The sequence below is a fragment of the Panthera leo genome, chromosome B2, assembly GCF_018350215.1.
Source record: "Panthera leo isolate Ple1 chromosome B2, P.leo_Ple1_pat1.1, whole genome shotgun sequence".
NCBI lineage: Eukaryota > Metazoa > Chordata > Mammalia > Carnivora > Felidae > Panthera > Panthera leo.
In genome coordinates, this window is record NC_056683.1 from 70,222,212 (window position 1) to 70,228,187 (window position 5,976).

The 5,976-nt window shown below is 34.9% G+C and overlaps 1 non-coding gene across 1 annotated transcript; it reads left to right on the forward strand.

The window, feature by feature from the left end:
• The first annotated feature begins 4,897 nt into the window (after window positions 1-4,897).
• On the forward strand, window positions 4,898-5,005 carry LOC122220806. Its single transcript, XR_006202987.1, has one exon. It is a non-coding gene; the product is annotated as a U6 spliceosomal RNA (small nuclear RNA).
• Window positions 5,006-5,976: the final 971 nt, after the last annotated feature.

The window sequence follows — 5,976 nt, forward strand, 5'->3', positions numbered from 1 at the left end:
TTTAGGTTATAGTAGCAACACTACTCTTAAAAATATTTCATGGGTTTATATAGAACTATTGACAACAGCATGTAAAGCATAAAGAGAAATAGAAGTATTACTTTATAAACTATGTTGTATGTGAAAGAAAAATCTCCCTCTCTTTTCAGTATAATAAACTTAAAATTTTTAGAAGTATTCCAAATTTTAAAAATAAGTTTAAAAAAATAAAAATAGAGTTCAAATTTCAATTGATGCCTTCTATATATAGCTGTATTATAGAACTTATAAGTATATCCATATATTATTTCCGATTAAACTGTGAGCTCTTTAAAATCAGGCACCAATTTTATTTATCTTCATATCCTGATGGTACAGCACAAGGCCTTGCCCATATAATATGTTTAACAAATAAATGTATATTGAATGAAAAAGTTAATTAATGAGTGGTGCCTGTGAGCAAAGGCTCCCAGTGTTTGTTTCCACATCCTGGAGTAATCCCACAACAAGCAAGACAAGGATATCTGAGAATCAGGACTCTTCTCTAAACTGTGCCCATTATTATGGGTAAAATGCACAGACAAAGAGTATCAATAGTTCTCAAAGAAAGCTAATCATCAAAATCACTTATGAGCTTAAGATTTGTTTTTAATATCAGGAGATTCCAATTCAAAAGATCTGATTGGGGTCACAGAATTGGTATTATTAAGTTTAATAACCACAGTTCCATGGGGTGTGATACCAGGGCCATTGAGAGGACCTCTTAGTGTGGATAGCTCCTCACAGATGCCTCATTTCCAGATAATCTACCCTTAGTACCATTAGAGGCACTCTTCTCTTTCAAATGCAAAGATTTAACTCTACGGAAAAAATAAAAATAAAAAAATAAAAAAATAAAATATAATCCAAAAAAAAAAAAAAATTCTTACAGGAAAGAGGCTTATAACAAAAAATTAGCCTATAGTAACCTAATTTTACTTTTGCATGGAGATACACGAAATTAAACTAAATGCCTTCAGATTTTGATTAAAAAAAAAAAGATGTATATTAAGTCACTAAAAATTTAATATGTGCTAAAGATATAAATAGAGATGATTGATGATAGATAGAGATAGAGATGATAGATAGCTAGATAGCTAGATATAGAGATGACACATAGATGATAGGTAGATAGAGATGATAGCTAGCTAGCTAACTAGATAGATAGATAGATAGAAGATAGATTCTAGAGCTTTGTTCTATAAGGCAATTAAGTTACTTGGAAAGAATCTGATCCTCTTGAGACTTGCCTTTTAAGTCTTTTGAGGAGAATGCAGAGCAGTATTTAGTCTAGGAATAATTTTTCCTCACTACTTAGGCAATGCTTTCCTGAGTATTCCACCCTATGAACCATGAGGTACTAGGTTTTCCACTCTGGCTGGTGGACACAATCTCTTTCCACCTTTTTGTTATCTCTGTATGTTGCTCCTTTTGGATAGTTTTTTTCCCTCACCTCAGATCATTTCCTAACATTCTGAAGACTTGCTAGATGCCATCTGTGAATCACTGGAGCTCTCTCTGCAATGCTCTCTACTCTCCAGTATTTGCCCCCTGAGAATTCTAGTTACCCTGGGCTTCCCTCAACTTCTATCTTTGTTTCCTCCACTCAAAAAGACAGCTGGACTCCACCTGGTTCTCTCCTCTGCACAGTAACCTGGGTACCCTATCCAGGCAGAAAGCTGTGATGATTGTAGTATTCACCACATTTATTTCCCTTCTTTTGGGAACCACTGTCCTTCCTTGCCAAATAGGCAATGTTTTAGAAATTGTTGTTTCATATATTTCATTTAGCTTTTTAGCTCTTCCCATTCTTTTCGGTTCTTTTAGTTCTCTAAATTGGTACTTGTTGCTGCATCTCAGCTAGATATAGAAGGGATTTTTTTTATTCTACTTTGGCAAAGTGGTGGGGGATATAGTATCAGAGGTTTCCACTTGGCCTTACCTAATATGATGGCTTGACCAACACCAACCCCAGGTAGACTCACTGTAAGGTTTTCTACAACTGCCAAATATGTCAATCCAGCTAAATGTTCAGGTATTGGGAAATGACCAGAGCGAGACCACAGACCTAATAGACCCAGTGTAAACTGGATATTGTTAAGGACCCTATTTATTGCCTGGCTTCCCCTACTTGTCACCTCTCTAACAGGGAAAATAGGTGGCATTTCAGGTCTTCTGTGTTCAACACCTAGAAATGTCTGGGTATTCTCTTTTACTCACTATGTAATCATCTGAGTAAATAAATGCATGAACATTTTGGGAAGAACTGAGGGAATCATTATAGTATATACTTGCCACAGTGTTGCAGGGTTCTACCTCCTGGAGACTGAACAACCTCTATGGTCAACGAGTACTGGGTCTAAATATTGTTTCCTGTCTGGGTCTAAATATTGCTTCCATGTAATTTTATTGAGCTGAACACTCTGGTGTCCTATCCAACCATTCTTGCTTTCTTTTATTTGTTTGTTTAATTTTTATTTATTTATTTTTTACAAATAAAAATTGTATCTATTTAAGGTGTTAAAAAACTTAATTTAGTAGATCACTTTATGTTAGAGAGCTCTGGAGAACTGGTGGGGTGACAAAAGGGCTACAAAGGAAACCCAAAGAGAAGATGAAAAGAAACCACAAATAAATACAGACAAGAAAACAATTTACCAGAAGTCAGGATGGCCCTAGACTTTTTCTCTATGATGCTTAAGCTGAATAACGATAATCTAAAGAGAATAGACTGACCAAACCAGTGGAGATTCCTGATTTGCTCAATCTTACCATATGAAAATATTAATTCATGTATCAGGTGCTATCTACAAATTGACCAAAGTATAGTAGAGGGAGAGGGAAACTGTAAATGTTGACAATCCTGTTTCATCATAAGGATCTGAATTTCATTCACCATGTTCTGTTAGAGAAGAATGCCATCTCAAAACTGCACCAGTCACACTAAGGAAGAAGCTAATGTTCATTCAGACTGAGAAAATAAATGAAGGAGAAAGAATGATAAATGCTGCTTTATTAGGATTCTCTTTAAGATTCATTTCTTCTTCATCAGTGATTCACTGTTTTCTCTCCTGATTCTTAGGTCATCTCAATAAGCATTTGAAGAACTTTCACTTAGTAAAGGAAATAATGCCTGAAACCACTTCTCTTAAATAATTATTGACACTTGAAATTGTACTGAAGCAGTTCTCTTTAGCCTCCATACTCTGTAAAGAAGCTATTCCATACCAAACCTCCAATGTCATCACAAGGGGCATTTTAAATTTTGTTTTGTTTGGGAAACCTCAATTTTCCATTCCCTTTCTGAAAACTGATAGTAAAAATATATTCTACTTAATAATTGTTTTTATACTCTGAGGGAGGAGGCATCTTAGGGAATATTTAATTTAGTGCCTCTATTTTACAGATAAGTAATATAAATTCATGAAAAATGAAATTTTGCAGCATATGATGAAGTTGAATTCATAAAATGAATTATCTAAAGTCACATACTAAATTGGGGGCAGAGTGAGAGTTATATTAATAGCAAAACCACACTTACTTCAAAATATTTTCTTATCTCTAGAATTAAATGTATATGGTTTAAGCCATTTACTGCATATTAATAACTACAAAGCAATACTGAGAAAATAGTCATATTTCAATATAGCAGTGAGGTGAGTAATCGCATTCAGTCAAGGTAATGGCTTTTGTTTTTACTAAATGATGATAGGACTTGCATGTTAGAAAATAGAAGAGTTGTTCAAAAATATGTTTATCAAATTAATCACCAGTGTGTGTACGGCATAATAGTTTTGGTGGTGGTATACTTTTAGCCTGAATAGTAATTTTCTAAGCTGTGTTTGGTGTACTTTTATTTTCAAGAGCTCCATTTTTTAAAAATTATGTTTATGATAGAACCTACTTCTTTCTATTAAAAAATTATTTAGTGAGAAGTACTGATTGCAGGGTTTTGAGTGAATGCCTATGTCCTGATTATCAACTCATCAAATGTCAACATATTAGTTTTAGCCATAAAGTTCTTCAGATTTCAAAAAGATTTGACAGATCACTGAAATTTTTATTACACTTTATAGTTGATGTTATGACAATCCACTTGATACATTATAGAATATCCATGGGCTGTGTAATAGGCACAAATTTTGGTAAAAGCTGTAGACATTTGAAAGATTTGGTATCACTCTTTAAAGATGTGCTAATACTCCTACTATGAAGGAAGCTGTACTTTACAAAATTATAAAATGATTTCCCATGGGCAGTGCTAGCTCATAAACAGAAGCAACTCCAATGATATGTTTTAAAGTTTTCTTTTCTTCTTATGTGAGTGTCCCCAACCGTATAAGTCATGAAGCCCATTACTTTCCTTCTTAGATCTCAAGGTCAAGACAGGTATAGAAAGAATCTTGAAGAATTATTTTTTTCAAAGTGGTAAATTCATATTTTGTTTTTAAAAATTTTTTTTAAGGTTTTATTTATTTTTGAGACAGAGAGAGACAGAGCATTAATGGGGGAGGGTCAGAGAGAGAGGGAGACACAGAATCCGAAACAGGCTCCGGGCTCTGAGCAGTCAGCACAGAGCCCGACACGGGGCTCGAACCCACGGACCACGAGATCGTGACCTGAGCTGAAGTCGGACGCCCAACCAACTGAGCCACCCAGGCGTCCCCATACTTTGTTTTTTAAAACTAATTCTAAAAGTAGCACGTGGATGTCTGTTTTATGAGGTGAATTTAACCTCATGTAGGATTAAACCCAGCCTCAGCTTGTTTGCAAGAACTCAGAGGGTAAGTTACATCTCAGAGTTGTCCCAAAGGAGGCAAGGGATCTGAAGTAAAATGAGAACTCTAATAAACACATAAAATTAAAGATAATGAATTATGTGCTCCCTTTGGTAGCACATATACTAAAATTGGAACAATACAGAGAAAATTAGTACATCCCCTGTGCAAGGATGACATACAAATAAAGATAATGAATTATGGTCTTTATCAGTCTTTTCATCCACACCTACATCCTTTGGAGTTCCAGATGGACTGCTTGCTCATACTGTTTCAGATATATGAGCCCAGCCAGAGGAAGCCCTGGGAACTGGCATAATTTCAAGTCAGCCACCAGGTGGTCAGATGGACTCTTGGGTAAATGATCCATTATTGCCTAGGACTCATTAGCTTTGGAACAACCCTAAAACCAGTGGCATTCTCCTATATAAAGAGAGAGTTCAAGGCCCCACTTCCTTCATCACTTAGTGTCAAGGACAAGATACAGGTTGTCCTCAGTACTAGTAGAAATGTTTTAGAGACATCAAAAATTCTTACTTCTTTGTAGACAGCCTATATTTGAGAGATTCTTCTCATGGTCTTTTTTTTTTTTTAATTTCTTAGTCCTTTTATGTTCTAGTCTCTTTTCTTACATGCATCTGGGGCAGTAAGATGAATTAGAGCTTTCTAAAAGACCAAGTCTCCCATTTTTAGAAGGCTAATCAGGGATCAGGGTGGAAAAAAGAAGACATGAAGTAAATGCCTTAGGCCATTATCATAGGCTTAATGGCATATATTGATATTAAGGAATGATATTAAGAAAAAACAGTGAAGGTAAACTACTCTCAAGAAATTTTCAGAGAAGCAAGGGCTGGAGATGAGACAGGTAAATTAAAATGTACAGGATCAAAGTATAGAAGTGTTGTATTCTACTCTGTTTAGTTACTACAGTAAAGATTACCCAAAAGAGTTAATTTGCTGAGAAGGAAAAATTAGTAATAACAGACAGTTGGAAGATGGAAAATCAGGAGACAGTAATTGATAAACAACTAAGAGGAAAAGCTTATATGAGAATACACCAAAATCACAGGTAAAGAAGTCAATCTTAAAATGGAAGAATCTTTTTTTCTTCTAAGAATGGGGATAAAAAGAGAAATTAAAGAGAGAAAAACTGTGAGGCTGAAAAAGGGAAGTATACACA